Raw genomic sequence first — 22,994 nt, forward strand, 5'->3', positions numbered from 1 at the left:
AAAAGTACCAATATGGTCCCCATTTACAAGAAGGTGAGAAAGGAGGACCCTCAGAATTATAGTCCAGTTAGTCTCACCTTGGTCCTTGGGAAGACCTTTGAGAAAATTACCAAGGAGCACATCTACAAGTGCCCAGCAGGGGAGGTAATGCTCAGGGGCAACCAACATGGGTTCATTGAGGGCAGATCCTGCCTGACCTAATTTCCTTTTATGATCAGGTCACAAAGTCCTTGGATGTGGGTGTTGGGGTGGATGTCCTCTTCCTGGACTTTAAGAAGGTCTTTGACACGGTTTCCCCCTACGTTCTCTTAAAAAAAAAACTAGATGACTGAGGCATTGATGCCTACACAGTCAGATGGGTGGAAAATTGGCTAGATGGTTGCACCCAGAGAGTGGTGGTGGATGGGTCATTTTTCCACTGGAGGGATGTGGGCAGTGGAGTCCCCCAGGGCTTGGTCCTGGGGCCTGTGCTATTCAACATCTTTATCGGTGATTTGGAGTTGGGTATGGAAAGCACGCTGTCCAAATTCACTGGTGACACCAAGATGTGGGGTGAGGTGGGCACACTGGTGGGGAGGGACAGAATCCAGCTAGATCTAGACAGGTTACAGAGGTGGGCAGATGAGAATAGGATGGTATTCAGCACAGACAAGTGCAGGGTGCTGCATCTAGGGAGAAGGAACCAACAACACACCTATAGGCTGGGGAACACACCCCTCTTGTCAAAACAGTGGCAGAAAGGGATCTTGGAGTCTCTGTTGACTCCAGGATGGACATGAGCTGCCAATGTGAGGAAGTGGTCAGTAAGGATAACCACACCTTGATGCATCTGTAGATGCACGACACAAGTAGGTCTAGGAAGGTGACCCTTCCCCTCTATGAGGTGTTGGTCAGGTCGCAGTTGGTGGAGTACTGCATCCAGTTCTGGGTGCCGCACTTCAAGAGGGATGTGGCTAGCATTGAGAGGGTCCAGAGGAGGGCCATTTGCATGGTCAAGGGGCAGCGGGGCAGGCCCTACAAAGAGAGGCTAAAGGGCCTGAACCTATTCAGCCTCCACAAGAGAAGGCTGAGGGGATCTGGTGGCCATTTAAAACTCACTGGGGGGACCAGCAGGAATTGGGGGAGGCTCTGTTTCCCCAGGCACCACCTGGGGTTACTAGGAATAAAGGCCACAAATTGTTAGAGAGCAGGTTCAGACTGGACATCAGGAGACATTACTTTAAAGTTAGGGCTGCCAGGCTCTGGAATGGGCTCCTAAGTGAGGTGGTACTCTCTCCTACCCTGGGGGTCTTCAAGAGGAGGCTGGACAGATATTTGGCTGGGGTGATATGACTCCGGCACCTGTTCCTGCCTGGGGCAGGGGGTCAGACCTGATGATCTGTTTAGGTCCCTTCTGACCCTAAGCACTATGATACTATGATACCTTTGCTATGGAAAATCTTTACAACTGATTGCACAATTGGTTGCAGAATGTCTTGCATTAGAGGTTTTCAAGAAGAAGCTGGACCATTCATTTGGGATGGTTTAGGGATGGTATGTTCTTTCTGTGCAGGGGATTGGACTAGATCAGAGCTGTCCAACTTGCAGCCTGGGAGGGAATAATTTGTGGCTCCCAAGTTCCTGATCTGCCTGCTGCACCTTCTCTCTCCCCTCAGCTTCTCCATCTTCTGCTTCCTGTCCCCACTTCTGGGGCCAGGGTGGTACAGTGTAGCCAGGGAGCTCACAGCTTGAGGGAGTCTGGGGCCCTTGTGCATCTGGGGGCTCTTGTGAAATGTAGTTTGAGGCATCTGTGCAGCATAGCTTGGTTGGGGGGACCAGCAGCATGGTGGGGGAGTCTGTGGCCTAGGGTCCCCCTACTGCTCTAAAGTTGGACAGCTCTGCACTAGATGATGATGACCAAATTCCCTTTTCAACCCCAGGATCCTGTGAAGCAATGATAGCTGGGCTGAAAGTGACTTGCTTGGTTTCCTTCTCTCCTCATTTTGAATCTGCACTGGTTATCGCCTTACTAGGTATGAAAGATATATTAAAACTTTATTAGTGAATGTTAAATGTTACACTAGATCCAAGTCTCTCTGTCTGTACATGTTGACCAGTCTGAAGTGCAATATTTATAAATAACTGTGTGTCACTACTGTCTCAACTAAAGAAGTATTTCTGCCATTGAAAAGTGTGTTGAAAGCTTGTTAAAATGTTGGGTTTGTTTAGGTGGTTGGAACACATTACCTTGTGAAAAGAGATTTTTATAGCACAATCCCCTCACCCTCCTCAATTGATTCTTGCAGCACCTGTCAGATGCACAATGACAGTAACGGAGCTGAAATGTTTGTGTATGTATGGAGATTCAATGCAACCACCTTAGCCTATACTGAGACAGAAAGAAGGAAGCAGCAAGGTGGAGGACAAAGGAAAGGTGGTGGTTTTCTAGTTGTCAGGGTGCAGTAGATAAGGATTCCACATACAACAGAACCAGCTGAAAAAGTCTTTCAACTGTTCTATCACATGTGCTTTTATCCATCCCTATCTAGCAAAACACTTCAGGCTATGTTTTTAAAGGTGTTTTAAGTGTCTCAAGATACAGCTAGAGGCCAGTAGGATTTTTCTAAAAGAGCCTAAGCAGGTTGAGTGCCTAACTCCTACCGGAGTTGATGAAAATTAGGTGTTCAAACTGCTTTGATTCTTTTGATGATTTTTTTTTTTTCTAGGCACCTGTCTTCATCTTACCTTTTGTCAGGCTGGTCTGTAAATACATGCTAGCATCAGTCCATGGGTGTGGACACAGGAAGACTTGGAGCCCATTCAGAATGGGGGAAAAGGGGAATGTTTCACAAGGGCAGCAGCTGGTACATCTAATTGTTGTGTGTGAATGAGCTGAGCTGAGAACACTTCAAATGCAGCATGCTTACTCCAGCTTTAACACTCCAATCTCATCCAGGGTTGAAGTTGGAGCTGGCTTGCTGCTTTTGAATCTTCTCAGCTGGTTCACACACAATTAGAACCTACCAGCTGCTGCCCTTCCCCTTTTTGAGAGGACTCTAAGCCTTTGTGTTCACATCCCATCTGTAGCATTTCAGCAGGTGCTGAAACATTTTTCTGAGTGGGGACCCACCTGGGCAAGAAGTTCAGTCCACAGATTGCAAAAAGAGAAAGAGCTATAAGTAAATGGGGTCCTTAGTTTCACTGTGCCCTTCATTGTCCACATAGAGAAAATAACGGGATTTTAACAACTGGTCCATTATTTTGCCAGATAAGGCTGGACTACTGAATCAGGGTCCTGGAGCCCAATCTAAAGTCCTGACTGGGCTTTGGATCAGGCCCAGGGGGCTGGTATTCTTCAAAGCACTTGTTTTGGTACAATGCGCGATATCATGGGGCACCTTTAATGATTGATTTCTGTTGTTATGTTTTAAGCCTGGATGAAGAGGGAGGTGCTTGGTGGATGACATAGTGCATTTCTGAGTAGCGTCTGTCTTGTTGTGGAGCAGAGCAGGTACAAATGCTTCAGATCGCATCCGAATAGTCTTAGCTGGTGAAAATTTCTGTTTTATTCTTCTCTCCACTGTTTTCTTCTAAACTTAGTTGGTCTGTTTACTTCATCAGTCACGTACACTTAATGACAGCTTGTAGGTTTGTACTGCCAGCACCTTCTTTCAGTAGGTGCTGCTGGTTACTTTGGACTGCAGTGATACCCAGAGGTCTCACCTAAGATGAGGCACTGGATTCCCTGCTCTTGAGACTACAGTCTTTGAGACAGAAGGGAAACAGAGGCACAGAGAGATGATGTGACTGACTGGTAGAACTGGGAATGGAACCCAGGACATGCAATTCTTAGTCCAATGCTCCATCCAGTACCCAGTGCTGCTAAGTATCTGAGGCATTCACAACTGTTAACCGGGAGTTATGGACAAGGTACTGGGGTAAGGTTGCCACTTCTGCTGAAGTCATTCCTAATAATCATCCAACCTGAAAATTGTCTTGGGCGGCCCTAAAGCCAAGCTGAGTGCAGCATTCACCTGGGAACTGCTCCTCCTGCAGGAAACTGGAGTGCTGCAGGCATCTGTGCCCCTAGGGCTGGTTCAGCATTTGCACTGAAGATGTTGCCCTGTCACTGCTGTCTGTCACTCGTCCCTGGCACCAGCCCCAGCAGCTCTGCAACCAAGCTGGAGCCTGAGTCCCTCCTCCAGCTGAGTGCTAGGGTCCAGTTCCTGTTATCGTGCATTTGGGTCAGGTGTCCAACCAGACTCCACACAAAGAACCCCGATTCCCAGGTTGTTTGAGTGACAACAAGATGGGTAGCAACCTTATGTTAAGGGTCATCTTGCTGGTGGCAGTCGCCAGCCAGATGAGCTTGGGTCTCTGCCCTTTTTTTATATTCTCACTCTCAGTGGGTGTCTCATGGCCATGAACACTTTGTGGGAATGAGCAAGAAGATTGGTGAGCCAGGGTCTGCAAATAAGAGTTAAAATAAATAAGACTTGATATTACTTCAGGTCATTTCTAGAACCTGGGCTTTTATCCAGATGCTTGTGGGCGTTCTAAGAGTTCACATGAACAAAGTTTTGAGGAGAAATGTTTACAAATGTCCTGCTGAGATTTCAAGAAATGTGGTAAGCTACAGATCTGGTTGCACTTAAGAAATGCCTTTCTGCATTTACTTCCCATACAGAAGGGTCATTAGGGCAGCTGAAGTCCATTTACCTCAAATCATGTAATTAGGGTGAAGAAAACCGGATCAGTTCTATAACATGGAGAGAGAGATCATTTCACTTTGCTTGTTTGACCAATGACCATTTTTCTGAAAAGCATTAGCAAGGCATTTGGGATCAGTCACTTATCCCAAGATGGGAGGTCTTGCTGCTGCTGGGTTTTATTGCTGGATGAGGCCACCTGGAAACAGCTTTTATCAGGAGCATCTGCTCCTTTTGCTGACAGTTGGGCTTCTCCACCATCTCTCAAGGGTGACTTGCAGCTATCCTTATATGAGGGACTTAGAGCTTTGGGTAACAGGGGGTGTGTTCATCCAGCAGTACTTCATGTATATTCTGGGATCCCACTGTCTCTTAAAAATTAAAATAGAAAGCATCGTTTGCATCTGAGGCACACTGGGCAAGAAATTCTAAAGAGCCATGTGCCTAGTTAAACACCAAAGTGGATGGAAGAGCTTTGTAAGATTGGTTAACTGTGCTGTTTTGGAAACCTGGCCATGATGGTTGTGATATTGGGCACTGAGCACTTTTGAACATTGTGGTGTAATTACCTGTTTACCAACTGTGTAACACCCTGGAGCAGATTCTTTCCATGGATTTTTCATTGGCATTAAACCTGGCTGAGATTATTCAGGCTAGTTTTGGAAACTTTAAAAAAACATTTTGCTTTCATTTTTGGGGTTTTTTAATAGGCAGTGCCTTCATTTTTATTTGATCAAAACATGAATAAGAACCCAGCCTTGGCTTAAAATAACAAGCCATTTTTGGCAGTTTGTCCTGTAAAGAGCCCAAGCAATGCATCCAGTCAGACAGCAGCCAGAAGACCAGATTAGTCTCCATGTATATGAGAACACAAGTCTTTTGTGCTTTGTGACTAACACATCAGAGACCGGGGACCAAACGCTTATTTTTATTCAGCCCATTTTTTGCTCACTCATCTCTAGGCAGTTGAAAAGGACATGCTTAGGTAAGAATTGTCTTTCTCAAACATACTTTTTCATGTTTGGTACCATTTATGTAAATTGTTTCCTGAGCTTGGACAGTAAAGCTATATTAATCATTTTAACTTTTCATGGTCATTCTTAGAAGAAATGTACAACCTCTTGTGGCTTAGCTAGAGGTCAGTCTAAAGCATTGGTGATGAGCATGAAATTTCCAGCGGTGGCCAGTTCTCCTACGCGTGCCTCCTGTCTTTCCCCTTTCTCTGTGGCATCTGGTTTTGGCTGCTGTTCAAGACTGGAATGCTGCACTAACTGGATTGTGGCTCTGATGGCAATCCCTGTATCCACTACTGGCTGCAATGAGCTGTCAGAGGACTGCAGTGTCTTTGCTATCACTTCAGGGCAATGCTTAAGCATAACAGTTTGTTTTTTGCATTCATATAATTTTTTAAAATAATTATGTTGGGGATAAGTTTTAATTAAAACCTTACAAAGTGTATAAGCTACATATGTATGCCAGAAAGAATCATTGCTACACTGAAGCCAAGATATCAAGAGTTTTATTTAGTGTGCATGTTTACATTTTCTTTTAACATGCACTTTTTTGCCTAAAACAAACATACAAGAAAATCGCTAAGTTAATATAGGCCATGATTTTACAGTGAGCCTCTGAGGTTGTGGCTCCTTTTCCAAAATGAAGCTTGAGGCATCAACTTGATATAGCAGGTGTCTTGGATTTAGTAGGCAGTGATGAGAGAGAGAGGGGAGAGTATGCTGTGTGAGCATTATTGCAGTAGGAATGTCTTCATAACTGTTAATCAGAAATTAAGAGGCAAAACATTCTTATATCTCCATAGCAGCGTTTCTCACTGAGAATTACCACCTCACTGCAGTTTTTTAGCAGGAAGACCTATCTAATTTTAGATCAAAGAAATTCTTCTCTGGGGTCAAAAGTATGAAAGGGGCTTGAGGACTCTCATGGCTGATGAGATAAAAAGGAAAAACATCCAGCTTCATGAGTGTTTAGAAAGGTCGTGATAGGCCAAAATGCTTTTATTGGTGATGTATGAGGTCATCAATAATAAGGTCTTTGCTTTGTTAACAAATCATATAATCTGTGCAATTTTTTGTATCTTGAATAGCTGCAGTAGAATTCACCCACTGAGTCAGAGTATATGCAAATCTCTTCTTCCTGGCTCGCTCCTCAGAAGTGAATAATGTATTTTCTGTTGGGAGCCTACAGCTCCCATGAACTATCACGGATTCCTTCATTAATAGCACTGTTTCCAAATTATTTTTATTCAAATAAAATTAAATGGTGTGTTTCAGGGAGGAGAGACCTAGCTGAAGGCTTTAGGACTGTATTTGTGGGCCAAATGATCTTGTCTGTTACACCATATAATTTAGGCTTACACAAATGAAACTGAGAAGAATTTGGTCCATTAACTTGTTACATCCAGTGTTCTGATATCTGTAGTTTCTTCAGCTAATGTGAGTTTCCAGATCACAGGCCCTGGTTCTCATGGGGTACTTCAGTCTCTCTGAGAAGGCTGATGGGGGATTTATTAGCAGATTTCCACTACCTGAAGTGTGGTTACGAAGAGGGACAGAGCTTGCCTGTTCTCAGTGGTGGCAGATGACAGAACGTGGAACAATGGTCTCGGGTTGCAGCAAGGGAGGTTTAGGCTAGATATTAGGAAAAACCTTGTTATTAGGAGGGTAGTAAAAGTACCCAGAGAGGGTGTGGAATCTCCATCCTTGGAGTTTTTTTATGACCTGGGTACATGAAGCCTTGGGTGGGATGATTTGGATGGGGATGGTCCTGCTTTGAGCAGGGGGATGGACCAGATAAACTCCTGAATACCTCTTCAACCCTAATTTTCTGTGATTCTATGAAAATACATGTTTAGGGTTTGTGTACATGTGCATTGGTTCTCTGATCTAGATGGAACAAGCGGATCTATATAGTCTGTTACCTTTTTTTTTAAATCTTTCTGCTCATGAATTTAGACCTAGAGATGTGGGGCAAAGTAGCAGAGAGGCATAATAATATACAAGATGCCATGTAGGATCAGGCTACAGGGCCATCTAACCCAGTATCCTATATCTCACACTGGCTAAGAGCAGATGCTAAGAGCAAGAGTATTTATGCAGGGGCTACCCAGCCTGATCTGTTCCCCGCCCCTCTGTTTTTGTCCATCTGCCCCTTCCTGCTGTTTTATTTAAATGAAATTGAAGTCTCTTTGTAATCACCCATGGTTCTGGGATAAAAGTAATCCAGCACGAACACAATTGCTTTCTGATTAAGTGATGTGTTGCTTGACTTGCATGGGGCCAGTTAAACCGCACAAGTCATACATCTTTCACCTTCTTGCAGCTCTTCATCCAGGTGGTACTTTCTTGCCCTCAGTAATATCGCTTGGTCTCGAAATACAGCTCCAGCCTTAGTGCGTAGAAGTCAATCCTTCACTGAGCTATTGGGCACTGCATTTTTAATCCCTTTTTAGTACTGTACATATAAAAAGGCTAGGCCTGGGGCACTTAAAACATTTATAGATGTTCTCTGTGGGGCGCTTCAGTTAGCAAGCTGCACTAATTAAAAACATCCACGCATCACATGTATTGCCGTCCCCACTCTGAAAAATGGCAGCGGGGTGCTTTGAACTAAAAGTCATCAAAGCAGCTTTAGTTCAAAGCACTCTGCTGCCACTTTTTCCGTGCGGGGATGCTGATGCATGTGATGCTGAAGCGTGTTAATTTCCAGGCTTCAGCAGACTCGATTAATCAAGTCTGTTCCGATGCACTGGATTTACAGCACATCGGAGCAGGCTTGCTCCATGTCTATGAGAGAGACCTGGAGTGTGGTGAGGACTTTGAGCCTGTACCTAGGTTGTGGGGGAGGTGTCAGACACTTTCCCTTGAGACTCCAGCTTGTTGTATTCAGCTGGGCCTTAACTTTTTTTTTTTAAGTTTTTTAATTTTAAGACTGCTCAGTTGGAGAATGCAGGACCCAGATCTGGGAAATTAAAATTGGTACATAGTGAAAGAGCCTTTGTATTTGAGGGTATCCTGCAAAGGAAAACAAGTAGGGCTTTTGCACTCCTTTTTTTCATGATGAGATTCTTTCAGACTTCTAACACTTTGAAAAATTAAGAAGCAAGTCTTTTCTTGCCTGTTTCTTCTTGGAAGCCTCTATAGATTTTTATAGATGACAGGAAAATCATTAGAATTTAAAACTGGAGAGGCAATGCAAATGGTATCTTATTAATTGGAAGAGGAAGTGATCTTTATGTTAGGTTCTTCAAAATGGTTTGGTTTTTATTAACATCTGTTTTCCCTCTAGTGCCTGAGGAATGCTTAAGAGAAGAAATTTCATTGTTAAAGATTTAATATCACTGCCTCTTCAGTTGAGAGATCAGAGGGCTTCCGACTTGCATCTCTGAGACCTCCAGTAATATCATAGGAGAAGAAACTTGACACTGCTGATATTTTTAAGGTGAAAAATGAGTGGGAATTTTTTTCTTAAAAGAAGCCTGAAGTCTTAAAGGATCAAAAAAGGCCCAAGTCCAATTTCTTTCCATCTGTCAAGTGTACAGGGGGGCTATGTGGTTGTGGGTCATTATTTCCAGGGGGTACCAAAGTATACTTTAAGGACATGCACCTTTGAAGAACTACAAAAAATATCCTGGTAGACAGGAATTTTTTGCTTGATAATTTGACCCTCTTTTGGTGATGGAAAATAAGGAGCTATGGAACTTGAAGAGTGCAATTTCAAGTCAGTTTAGTGCAAATGAAGGTGGCCAACCGCTTTATCCTCTTATGCTGCCATGAGATAATGGGGATGGAGCAATGTTAATACCCACTGTCATTTACAGTCTCCATTGTTTAAAGTAATTTTTAATGTGCATGGTCACTGGAGCTCATAATTAGAAAATAGGTTCCTTTTTAGGAGCATGGTATAAAGCAGTACAAAATTTTAACATTCCTGGAAGGTGTCATTCTGTGTACCAGTTAAACAAATATGAGGAGTTGGCCATTGTTTACTTTTTCTTACAGTGATTGTTTGCTATTGTGCTGTTGTTCACCCAGTGGCCCCTTTAAATTGTCAGCCTGAATTTGACCCTTGTAAATGACGTGTCAGGACTGCAAAGATGAATTGAGTAATGCTAATGTTTTATGCTATGAAAAGCATTTAGTTTCTTAAGCTGATCTCTCTTTAAAGGACCCAATGTGCTCATTCTAGTGGCTTGAGCCAGCAGGGATCATTTTGTGCAGAATGAAAATGAGCCAGTTTAACGTTCTCATTTCGATTAACCTGCTGTGTAAAGATGGATACCAGAATGCAGCATGTTGTTCCTCCCTCCTTCCTCTTCTGTTTACCATCTTTTAATAATGTGACATGTGCTTTAGTGACCAACTCAATGACATAAGTGGTGATGGGTGCTCAGGGGCAGCTGTTATCTTGTTGGTTTTGTACATGGCGGGCCTGTTGAGTTTGTTTCCATTTACCTTGGTACTTCCATACAAATATGCTGGATTTTTTTTCCACTCCCAACATCTCCATTGCCTCCACTGAACAGAGCCAAAGATGTCACAAGGGACTTGCTGGTATGAAAGGATTTTTAACTTCCTATTGTAGGACTGCTCATAGGCTGTTCCCCTCGCTTCCAATGATGGCAAAAGACCAGGTTTATTTTAAGGCTTCACTGGTCAATTAATTTTTTCTTTTTTCTTTTTAAATTGGAAGCTAATTGAGTGCTTGCAAAGAGCACCCGATTAAATTCTTTGTCTCTGCTTAGATTGCCAATGAGGATGCTTCCTCCTCCACCCCCCTTTCAGTGTTGCATCTGCCTGTGAGGAGCAGGACAAACTTAAAGCTATTTGAATTTTTTTATCGAGATCACTGTCCAAATCTTGACTTTTGCTTTAAAGGAGATCCCAAAAATTCTGCAAAAGCTTCTGTGTGTTTTAAGGGAAGAGGATTCAACAGCTTTTATATTAACTGGAATTTTTCCACAGGTTTGAGTTTTAATAAACTACTAAAATCACACGTGTGCATTTATTTACTTTAGTGGACTGACTGACTGACTGCTGCTCAAAGCCTCTGTACAGTAGCTGCTAAATGGCTGTTCAACAATGCCTTGTAGTTATTCACTCAGTCTGGTGACTCCCTGTCCCATTAGCACTCTTCAGAGCCAGTGTCCTCTGCAATGTGTTGGAACGTGGGTTAGAGCTGGAGAGGAGCTCTAGCTCATGGGCTAGATTTCATAGACATTAGGGCTGGAAGGGACCTCGGAAGATCATTGAGTCCAGCCCCCCACCCAAAGGGCAGGAAGTCAGCTGGGGTCATAGGATCCCAGCAAGATAAGCATCCAGTTTCATCTTGAAGGTATTCAATGAAGGCGCTTGAATGACCTCCGGTGGCAGGCTGTTCCAGACCTTGGGGGCTCGGACAGTAAAGAAATTCTTCCTTATGTCCAGCCTGAAATGATCTTGTAGTAGTTTGTGACCATTTGACCTCATCATCCCTTGGGGCGCTCTGGTGAACAAACGTTCCCCCAGATACTGGTGGTCACCCCTGATTAACTTGTAGGTGGCCATCAGATCACCCCTGAGCCTGCGCTTTTCCAGGCTAAAGAGCCCCAGGGCTCTCAGCCTGTCATCGTAGGGTCTGCTTCCCTGACTTCTGATCATGCGCGTGGCTCTTCTCTGGACTCTCTCAAGCTTCTCCGCATCCTTTTTGAATTGTGGAGCCCAAAACTGGATGCAGTACTCCAGCTGCGGCCTCACTAAGGCCGAGTACAGGGGGAGAATGACGTCCCGGGATTTGCTTGAGAAGCATCTATGGATGCAAGCCAGCGTTTTGGTCGCTTTACTAGCCGCAGCATCGCATTGCAGGCTCATGTTCATCTTGTGGTCAATGATGACCCCCAAGTCTCTTTCTTCCATAGTGCTAGCCAATGTAGCACTGCCGAGCCTATAAGGATGCTGCGGGTTTTTTTTCCCCAAGGTGGAGAACCTTGCATTTATCGGCGTTGAACACCATCAGATTCTCCATCCGCCCACTTGCTGAGCCTGTCCAGGTCAGCCTGGATCATCCGCCTGTCTTCTGGTGTGGATGCTTTGCCCCAAAGTTTGGTGTCATCTGCGAACTTGGCCAGTCCGCTTCTGACTCCAGTGTCCACATCATTAATGAAGATGTTGAACAGTATGGGTCCAAGGACAGAGCCCTGGGGGACCCCACTAGTCACAGGACACCATGATGAGTGACTTCCATCAATTACTACCCTCTGGGTCCGACCCCGGAGCCAAGTTTCCAGCCAGTGGATCATGGAGGACCCAAGGCGACAATTGGCCAGTTTCTCCAAGAGACGATCATGGGACACCAGATCGAAGGCTTTTTTGAAGTCAAGATATATGACATCAATCTCATCTCCCTTGTCCAGGTGATAGGTCACCTGGTCGTAGAAGGAAATGAGATTGGTCAAGCAAGACCTACCCGCAACAAACCCGTGCTGGCTATCCCTTAAGATGTTGGCGTTGGCCAGTCCATTAAGGATGGCCTCTTTAATAAACTTTTCTAAGATCTTCCCCGGGATAGAAGTCAGGCTGATGGGCCTATAGTTAGCCGGATCCACTTTCCTCCCTTTCTTGAAGATAGGCACCACATTGGCCTTCTTCCAGTCTTCAGGCACTACACCAGAGCGCCAAGAGTTTTCAAAGATCCGCGCTAGAGGCTGGGCTATGATGCTCGCCAGCTCCTTGAGTACCCTGGGGTGAAGATTGTCAGGGCCGGCTGACTTGAAGGTATCCAGCTTCTCAAGATGTTCCTTCACAAAGTCAGCATTAATGGAGGGCAGGGGATCACCCTCACCCGGACTTCCCGGCCCTGTAGCGGGCATGGGCGTCCCATGGGGCTGATGAAAGACCGACGCAAAGTACCTATTTAATAGGTTGGCTTTTTCCTGGGCATCAGTTGTCAGTTGCCCCATCTGGTTCAGCAGGGGTCCAACGTTGCCCCTGCTTTTCCTCCGGCTCCCCACGTACCTGAAAAAGGACTTTTTATTGTCCTTGATGCTCAAAGCTAGCTGGATTTCAGTTGCAGCCTTGGCTTTCCTGGTCAGCTCCCTACAGGACCGGACCAGTGCAGAATAATCCTCCATCCTTTGTAGGCCTTTGTTTTTAGCCTCAGGAGGTCTGCTAGGTCCCTGGAGAGCCAGGGGGGCTGCTGTGCCCTCTTGCTGCCTTTCCTCCCAGATGGAATAGACTTAGTTTGTGCATTGAGGATCGCTCCCTTGAGGAGCAACCACTCTTCTTGAACTCCCCTCTCCCTGTGGTCACAGTCCCTTAGGGCCTCACTGACAAGCCTCCTGACCTTGTTAAAGTCGGCTTTCCTGAAGTCAAGGACTTCCGTGTTGCTGACTGACTTTCCAGCTTTTCGGCAGATGGTGAAGGTGATCAGCTTGTGGTCGCTGTCACCCAGCTTCCCATCGATCACTAGGTTGCTGACTAGGTCATCCCCAGTAGCCAGTACCAGGTCGAGCAGCGCTTTGCCTCTCGTTGGCCCATAGACCTCTTGAGTCAGGTAGAGGTCATCCACGCACGAGAGGAAGCTCTGCGACTGCTCAGATTTTGCTGAGCGATCCTCCCACGAGATGTCCGGGTAATTGAAGTCACCCATGACAACCATGGTCCTGGAGCAAGCCGCCTCAGCCAGTTCCCGGGCAAACTCCTGGTCAAGCTCAGGACTTTGGGTGGGAGGTCTGTAATAGACTCCCACCATTGTGTCCCCTGTGCCATGTTCCCCACAGATTTTAACCCAGAGGGTCTCCAGCCGTCCACCCTGGTCGCCAATATCGGCTTGCAGGGACGCATAGCTTTCCTTAACATAGAGAGCTACACCCCCGCCCCTTTTCTCTACACGATCCCTCCTGTACAGGGTATAGCCATCTATCCCCGTGGTCCAGTCATGGGTGGAGTCCCACCAGGTCTCTGTTATCCCTATGACATCGTAATTGTTTGCACTGAGCAGGAGAATTAGTTCCTCCTGCTTATTCCCCAGGCTCCTGGCATTAGTGTACAGGCAGGCAAGTGCCCCCTGGGGGGCTCCTTCCTTGCCCACAGATTTTACCAGGGCTGGGGCTGGGGTGGGCTCCCTTGAGTGCCGTGATCCGCTGGCTTTGCAAGGATTGCTCAGCGGGCCAGCAGTGGCGGTAGTCCCCCTGTCCCCCAACGGGCTTAGTTTAAAGCCCTGTGGAGCAGGTCAGCCAGTCTGGCTAAGAAGAGCCTCCTCCCTAGGGGAGAGAGATGGAGACCATCTCTTCTCAGCAGCTCGCTGCCTCTCTCGCCAAAGAGCGGGCTGTGGTCATGAAAGCCAAAGCCTTCCTGACGACACCAGCGCCGCAGTCTTTGGTTGACCACATAGATCCTCCTGTCCCTTCTCAGCCCATAGCCTGAGACTGGGAGGATCACCGAGAACACCACCTGTGCCCCCAGACCCTTTAGCCCCACTCCCAAATCCCTGTAGCGCCTCATGACCCAGCTGGGAGTGCTCCGAGCCGTGTCATTGGTGCCCACATGAATAAGGAGCATGGGATAGTGGTCTGTGGGTTTGAGGAGCTTGGGGATCCTCTTAGCAATGTCCCGGATGCGGGCCCCTGGGAAGCAGCAGACTTGCCGGGCTAAGGGGTTGGGGTGGCAGATTGGCCCCTCCGTCCCCCTCAGGAGGGAGTCTCCCACAACAAACACCTTACGTTTTGTCTTGGGGAGAGCAGGGGCGGGAGCTGCAGTTGGGCCCATGTTGCCTGTGGGAGCTGGCAACTCAGCAGACTCTGCTGGGGCGGCAAGAGGTGTGTACCTGTTGCTCAGTTCTGGTGGGGGAGGGGCCTTGGTGCGGCGGGCCTTAGGGCCCTTGACCACCTTGGTCCATGCCCCTGGCTGGACAGAGCGGGAGGTCCCCGAGTCCTCCTTTGGCCTGGAGGGAAACTGTGGTCTACCCTCCGCCTCCCGGGGGAGAAGGGCCTGGCAGTAGGAGTCTATCTCCTGCTCGCAGTCCCTGATGGCACGCAGTCTCTGGACTGTGGCCTGGAGCTCCTCCAGCTGGTGCACCAGAGACCCCAAAAGGGAGCAGACCCCACAAGGGGAGGTCGCCATGCTCCCAGGCCCCAGAGCCTGAAAAAGGGACAGGCAGCCCCCGCAGCCGAGAGCCAGGGGCTCCGTCTGTGTGGAGCCCGGAACCAGGGGCTCCGTCTGGGTGGCCGTCTCTGAGGTGCCGGGGGGGGGGGGGGGGGGGCCGTGGAGCCCTCGGGGTGCGGCGTGTGCCCATCCGTGTCATGCCTCTGGTAGGCTGGCTACGGCTGGGGCTGTCTACCCTGGGGGGTGCGCAGGCAGGGTCCGGCTACCTCCCGCACACCCTCCTGCGCAAACTCCATGCTAACTCACGCGCCGGCAGAGAAGCGTGCCTGTTTGCGCAGCCTGTTCGCACGGCTCCGGTCGCGTGGCTCCCTGGGGGGCTGGGCGAAGTAGGGGCCTGGGCGGGGCTTGACCCGGCCCGGCTCCACTCAGCCGCCGCCGCTGCCTCACACACACACACACACACACACACACACACACACACACACTAAGGGGTTAGCCCCCTCTCTCCACGGGCCCCGCTTACCCCGGCTGTGCTGGGGGTCAGTGGGGGGCTCCGTGGCTGCTGGAGGGTTTCTGGGGGGCTTCGGGGGAGCGGGGCGCAGCGAGCTTTCACCTGCGCGTCTCTCACCACTCCCGCGTCTCACTGGGCTTTTTCCCGGTCGGCGGGCCCTTTTAAACTGGGGGGCCCTTTAAAGATGAAGACTTTTAGTTCATTTTTGCTTGTTTACTGGGGTGAAGATGAATAATTCCAGACAGCATTAGCATACCACAGCAGGCTAGTGAAAACCAATACTCTGTTTTATTATAAATGAGCTCCAGAATGAATTCTGCAATAATGAATAAAGTTTGGAGGGCATTTTAGTTAAGTGACAATGACATGTTTAGCAAGTGTCAGCCTTCCCCTCCCCCAGAGTAAAGAATGGAGTTTCTTTTCTTCAGAGGTTCTCTGATCTGCATGTATTCCAGCCCTTGGAGCAGGGGAGGACAAAATATGGCCTGCAGGTTGGATTTGGTCAGGCAGGCAATTTTCTTTCTTCTTTTTATCTGGCCTGTGGATGGATGACTACCAATTCACTGTGTCTGGCTCAGCCCTTGGCCTCCCCTGCTGTGCTTGCGTGGGGCTGAGTCTCGTTCACTCCTGCAGGGGCAGCGTGCGCTGTGCTCCTACTCTCACCTGCAGGACGGCTCTGACCCTTGCCCTGCAGGTATGAAAGCGGTGGCGAGCAGAGCAAGTGGCAGGGCGGGCAGTTGGGAAGGTAGGGAAGCAGCAGGGGAAGTGGCGGCAGGGTCAAGGGGGTTGGTGGTAGGTGGGGGGGGGGTGGTGGTAGGCAGGACTGAAGTGGGAGCACAGGGTTGGGCCAGGGTGGCAGGTGTGCAGAGCTTGGGCCAGTGAAGGTGTAGGGTATACCTGGCTCCATTGCACAGGCTTGCATGCAGTTCCCAGGTTCTCCACCCAAGCTGCGCGGTGGGGAGCCCTGTGCGATGGAACTAGTGTCCTGGCCCTACTCACTGCTATGTGTAGGTCATGGGGAACAACAGGGAGCTCCACACTATGGAGTGGTTCAGGTTTGCCCCTCTCCCTGCTGCCCTGGCCCAGCCCCATGACCTGCACCCCTGGCTTCATTGCATGGGGCTGGGTGGTAGGTCAATTGGAGCCCAGGCAGCTTGTCGGGGGGGGGGGGGGGGGAGGGAATCCTGCCACTGCGCACCCTGACAGAGGCCCAGGGGGCATGTACCCCCTGATCTGTGTGAGGGGCTGAGGCGGCTGCCGCTGTATACCGGGCTCTGCATGCTGCTGCCAGTGCCACTGGCCCGGAAGTGGCATGATGCCATGTGCGTCCCGCTGCTGCTGGGCTATGTTGTACCCCCCTGTCCCACCATCTGGCCTGGCTGGGGCCCTATTCACCCCTGCCTCACCGCAGGGGTTTTGACTTGCCCTCCCCCCAGAGACTTACCTGCTGGGTGGGGGGAAGGTGCACATGTATGTGTGTGCACACACTCAGCCCCCCCACCCAAATCATTTTTTCTCCCTCTGCCTATTCTGCTACCTGCCTCCCTGCCCCCCGCCCCCCCAGGTGTGCCTGATGAAGTTGGTGCAGTAGGGCACTGGAGTGGAGGCAGCAGGGTTAAGGAGTTTAGCAGTGCAGAGTTGAGTAAGGGTAGGACACTGCTGAGAGGAGGTGTTGCCTCCAAGAACCAGGTTAATCCTTCCTTGCCCTGCAATCATCATAATATTATATACCTAGCAAGGATCCAAAAACCTTAATTTGACAGCAGCTGTGGAGTTGAGGAAGTCTTAGCCTGGCTCTTGGTAGTGGCACTTTCTCTTGCAGAAGTGTCTTGCTGCCTCTCCACTCAATCTGACCAGAATCTTGAGCCCCAGAGCCTCCATTCTAGCATTCCCTTTACTGAAGGCAGGGTAGATATGCACCTTTTATAGAGTAACTAAATAAGGTATTGGAGCATAAGCTTTTGTGAACCTGAGTTCACTTCATCAGATGCTGTGAATGGAGATGCAGAAAGCAGGGTTTAAGGAGGAGAGAGGAATTAGAATACAAAAAACAGGAGAGAGAGATTGGGGGGGGGCGGTGCTGTAAGGTAGTGCTAGGAGAAAAAAGCAAATATGAGTAGTAAACCCACAGGAATGAAGTGGGTGGGTCACAAAAGCTAATCCAGGTAATAGGATGCGAATCCATAGTCCTTGTTTAAACCGTACTTAACACCATCTAGTTTTGTGGATGACGTCTTGTTCCACAGTCTCCTGTTCAAATCTGTTGTGAAATGTTTTTTATCTAAGAACAGAAATCCTGAGGTCAGTGATGAAGTGTCCAGGGACTCTGAAGTGTCCTGCCACAGGCTTCTGTGTCTGGCTTCAGCTGATTGTCAGATCAGTGTTGATTCACTACACATAGAAAGTGAGAGTCAACAGTCCAGTCTGTCCAGCAGACACAGAAGAGGGGCATTGTAAGCAGGTGATGGTGTGTAAAACACTGGTAGACCCCTTTTACTGAGCACCCAGGGCTCACATGCCATACACAGCAGCTGCCTGTGGCAGCTCTGTTTTATTGTTTTGCATAGCTTGGGTTAAATATTGGAAAGAAAAATGAAGTAAAAGAATTTCTTGTAAATATTTTAAAGAAATGTGGAAAGCAGAGCTGTGCCCTAGTCCTGAAGGAGAGGTTTTGGTGAGGGAATTGGGGTGGGGGGGGGGAGAGGGAATCCATGTTCTTTATCAGCTGGGATAGCTTTATCTTATATCCATAGCTGTAACACATCTTTAGAAGGCAAGATAGATTTACGTCTTTTATAGACTAACCAAAATGTGTGTGTTTGGGGGGGGGGAAGGGGAGGGAATGAAATAAAAGTATATACAATTTCAAGCTTTTGTAGGCTGAGGTTCACTTATTCAGATGTTTTGAAAAGATAAGTACAAAAGCATTGTATAAGGAGAGAGAAATATGAATACAAAAGGGAGGAGGGAGAGGGGCAGTGTTGGGATTAGAAAAACAAGAAAGCAATATACCCATAGGAGCATTGGATTCACCAAAGCTAATTCAGGTAATGGGATAAGAATCCATAGTCCTGTTTTTTGGTTTTTGTTTTTAAACCATATTTAACACAATCCAGTCTGGATGATTTCTGGTTCTGAGTTTTCCATTCAAATCAACTTAAAGATTTGTTGCCTAAGGACAAGTGTCTTCAGCCTGTGTCACCCTTAGCTGAGGCACCCTGTGAGGCTGTTTCTAAACATATTCTCAGTGATGGGTTTGCCATGTATCCAGTGACTGCTTCAAGGGCTCATATTTCCCATGGGACAGAAGAAGCAGGGCCCTGCCTTCCTGACAGGGTGCTGCCTTCAGCACAGTATGCTGTCTACCAGGTGGTGCCTCCATGTCAGGTTGGAGCAGCACTCAAATCTGCAGAACCTCATGAGATGGCACCTTCAGACCTTAACACTGACAGAGCACCTTGCAAAACTGTCTGCCAGAAGATGCCCACATGGTGTCATTGGACTCCTTTGGTGCAATCTGTTTTTCTTCCCCTTGCCCCCCACTACTGGACAGCCCTTTCAGTGGAAATTTTCTTAATTGGGGTTGCCCTCTGTCGCACCCTGAGGGCCCACCTGGGTGGCATCCTCAGGGTCTGGGTCAGGAACAGGCAGCCCCTGGCATACGTGGCATACAGAGACATTTTGCTTGGCATGCATGCCTCAGGGGTAGCCAGTGGGGGAGCTGCAAGGGGCTTGATGCTGGTTGTGGCAGTGTAGCTCCAGTCCCTTCCCCACTGTCTGCCTCAAGGTGTGTGTGCACCGGCCACTGGCAACTGGGGCTCCACAGACCCTGGTGCAGCTGCTTGCAGCCTCCTTGCCACTTGCTGTAAGCAGCCTGGGCTCCATAGCGGGCATCAGGCCTGCTCAGAGTCGGCTGGCTATGCAAGTGGCTGCATCATGGTCTGTGGAGCCCTGGCCCAGCTCGTTGCTAGCAGCGGGTGTACACGCAACTCAGGGCAGATGGTGGGGAAGGGGTCTGGGGTGCCCTGCTATAACAAGGATTGAGCCCCTCATGGTTCCCCTGCCACCTGCCCCTGGCACACCAACATCTTCCAAGATGAGGCTGCAGGTGTTTTTTGGCACTCTGCCCAAAAATGTTGCCGACCCCTGGTCTGGGTGGTTGCATGGGGCAGTAGGATAAGGTGTGCTCAAGTGCTGGCTTTGGGGCAGTGCTACCCCATGGCCTCCTGGAGTTGACTTCTTGCGGGGCAGTAATGTTGTAGAAGAAAGCCCCCTTTTGTACATTTCCCTTCTGGACATTGATATAACAGAAGCCCCTTCTTGCCTGCAACCCTCCATTTTGTGCATTTCTTTTTCTTTCTAAGTATCGGCAGAGACCTAGCACACTCATTGCATGGGTGTGGCAGGGCTCAGAGCAAGCCAGAAAGCTCAAGTGGCTTTCTGCAGGAGAAACCTACAAACTACATCTACATATATATCAATTAAGCCCGCTCAGTGCAACTAAAGAAAACAAAAGAACTAAAATATCCCCTTCAAAGACTGTAAATATATCCTGGTGCTAACCTAACTCACTCACTGTCCCCAGTAGCCTTTGATCCTCACTTTACTTTTCATTCCATCCAGGAAGAGCACACACCAACTGCAGAAACTTGCTCAGTCTGACGAAGGGTTTTTGAACCCCAAAGCTTGCCTAAAAAAATATTTTTCCAACTATTTAAGTTGGTCTAATAAAAGAGATCAGATTCACCCAAAGAACCTGGTCTACCTACTACCTCACATTGCATTTTTATATATTTCTCACAGTGTATTTTTATATTTCATCTGTCTCATCTTTACCATGGCATTTTGTATTTTATATTTTATACTTTTACCCTTAAGGAATGTACTTCCTGTAGAACGAAGTTACACCCTGGACCATTGTTAAAAACTGTATTGAAATTGTAATTGTAAAGTGATAAAATCTGCTATATTGGGCTGGTGCCCCTTGAGTAAATGTGAGTATGTATGATGATCAGTAGGTAATTAAATGACAATAGCCTAGCCAGAGGAATTTACTATTACACAACTCTATGCTACAAGCCATTTTAGGCTAATCAAGCCAAGGAACTGATTCCTGGGACTGAGCACCCACCCTATTGACTATTCCTGCAATCTTTAACAATACCATTGTTAATTAATCAAAATCACAAACTGACTTCTGAAACTGCACTATGGGCAGGCAAGACTCCTGTGACTAACAGCTGTCAGGCAGTACTCAAGACCCACGTGGGACAGCGACCTCTGGATTGGGCAGCCAGAATGATGCTGAGAGATTACACAAGTCTACCAGAAAGGGATAAAAGGCAGTGAAATATGACTCTCAGTGGTGCCCTCTCATCCAGCACCTGACCTACAGAGACAAAAGGACAAGCAGGCGAAGCTGACCATCCACAGCAGACTCCAGGGCCTTGGATAGATTCACCAGTGCTCTCACAATCGCCACAGCAGCTACTATACTCTATGCTACGTGGGTATGAATGAACGAATGAGTGTGAGTGTTAAGGTGACCAGTACACCTCATAACTCAATGTTTGCATTTATGGGTTTTATTGGTAACTTCACATCCTGTACAATAAATTATAATTTATTATGATCCTGTGAGTTAGTTCTTTGTAGCCAACAATGTTGGAATCCTGAGTCTGGGTGTAACTGGGGTGCCAAGGACAGAAGGCTCGGTGCAGAGCATTAGCAAGGCACATAGGGCTGCATGATGGGTACCATGCCATGCTTCTGGGGACACCTATCATGGAGGGTATGGCAAGGGGCAATGACAAGGCCAGTCTCATTCATTCTGGGCTCTTTGCACTTGGATTGTATTCTGGGCAAGCAGATCTTGGTCTGGGACTGCCAGGCCAGATTGGGTGAGGGCAGGGGTATAACTAACAAGTTCTGCACCCTGGGCAGCTCCCTTCTTCCCCCTCTCCCTGTCCTGGGGTGGTGCATGCTGAGTGGGTGGAAGGAAGGAGGATGGTCAGTCTTACCTGTTTGGAGGAAGCAAAGACTCTAGCTGCTGCTGTGTCTTGTACCCAGTTCCTCTGGGCAGCTTGGGGCAGTTCCTACCTGGCTTCTGTGGCTGGGCTATGTTCTCCACAGTGCAGATGAGTGGGGTGAAGTGGGTAGGACAAGCCCTGCCACCCTGGGCATTGCAGGCCTACCAGCCAGGGCAATATAGGTCTGGCAAATGGCAACCCTCTCCCTCCAGGCCTTCTCCATCCCTCCCTTCTGCTCCCCTCTTGCTTAGTCTGGCCCCAAGTTCTGCACTTACCCTGCTTCCAACCTTCTCTTCTTCATCCTACCAGTCCTCACATGCCACGTACACCATATCTGCTGCTTTCCACGTGCACGTCCCAGGTTGGGCTCTCCTCTCCTAGATATTGCGGCTGCTTCCATTCAGTCTTTAGTGAGCTCTCTGTTGAAAAGTCTTCTGAGTTTAAGGGCATGTTACTATGGGACCAGAATTCAATCACTTCTGAAACAGAAATGTAACTTTCTTTCTTGTTCTTCCTTTCTAATGTTATCATCCATTCCTCTTTTTAGTTCTGACTGTCAATTCTCTGGAAGAAGGAAGAAAACATGGCTAGATTTTTTTTCAGGATCTAAAGGGTTGATGGAAAAAGATTTTCTCTTCTTTCCCCAGCACCACCATTTTGTGCATATATTCAGTCTCCTACAATGAGGGCTGTCGAATTACACTATGGATCTCAGGAGACATGCAACAATTAGATTCCTTTATGCAGTATTTTCTCTCTTTCCCCACTAGCTGCATAATTTTAAAATTTTAATCTTTTTTGCCTGTGTGCTAGATAGGAAGTCAGGACTTCTATTTTTTGCTGTATCTGATGGAAAGCATTAACTCTATTGAATGTTTTATGATTACTTTATAAAAAGTTTGAAAAGATTTCTGCAGTTACTTTTTGCTTTGGGATGAAACCTGTGAGCCTGGATGAAAAGGACCAGCATCATCACATCCTTCTTGCAAATCTACACCAATTGCTACACCATCACCTCCCCACCAAAACCGTAGTTTTTAACAAAATAGTTATACTGAGTTTCCTTCTCCTGCATACCCTAAAAATTTCTGGGCTCTACCTCCGGTTCATAGATTCATAGATGCTAGGGTCAGAAGGGACCTCAATAGATCATCGAGTCCGACCCCCTGCATAGGCAGGAAAGAGTGCTGGGTCTAGATGACCCCAGTTAGATGCCTATCTAACCTCCTCTTGAAGACCCCCAGGGTAGGGGAGAGCACCACCTCCCTTGGGAGCCCGTTCCAGACCTTGGCCACTCGAACTGTGAAGAAGTTCTTCCTAATGTCCAGTCTAAATCTGCTCTCTGCTAGCTTGTGGCCATTATTTCTTGTAACCCCCGGGGGCGCCTTGGTGAATAAAACCTCACCAATTCCCTTCTGTGCCCCCGTGATGAACTTTATAAGCAGCCACAAGGTCGCCTCTCAACCTTCTCTTGCGGAGGCTGAAGCAGTCCAGGTGCCCCAGTCTCTTCTCATAGGGCTTGGCCTGCAAGCCCCTAACCATACGAGTGGCCCTTCTCTGGACCCTCTCCAGGTTATCCACATCTCTCTTGAAGTGTGGCGCACAAAATTGAACGCAGTATTCCAACTGCGGTCTGACCAACGCCTGATAGAGGGGAAGTATCACCTCCTTG

At 48.0% G+C, this 22,994-nt stretch overlaps 1 protein-coding gene across 2 annotated transcripts in view; it reads left to right on the top strand.

Annotated features, from left to right (window-relative positions):
- Positions 1-22,994, top strand: part of TSPAN4 (tetraspanin 4) — an 878,022-nt gene that overhangs the window by 28,713 nt on the left and 826,315 nt on the right. For both annotated transcript variants that reach the window (XM_059722559.1, XM_059722561.1), the window contains exon 2: positions 1,920-2,012. The gene's annotated coding sequence lies outside the window, so the exon portion shown is untranslated. The remainder of the gene's footprint in view (positions 1-1,919; positions 2,013-22,994) is intronic.

The sequence above is a fragment of the Alligator mississippiensis genome, chromosome 2, assembly GCF_030867095.1.
Source record: "Alligator mississippiensis isolate rAllMis1 chromosome 2, rAllMis1, whole genome shotgun sequence".
Taxonomy (NCBI): domain Eukaryota; kingdom Metazoa; phylum Chordata; order Crocodylia; family Alligatoridae; genus Alligator; species Alligator mississippiensis.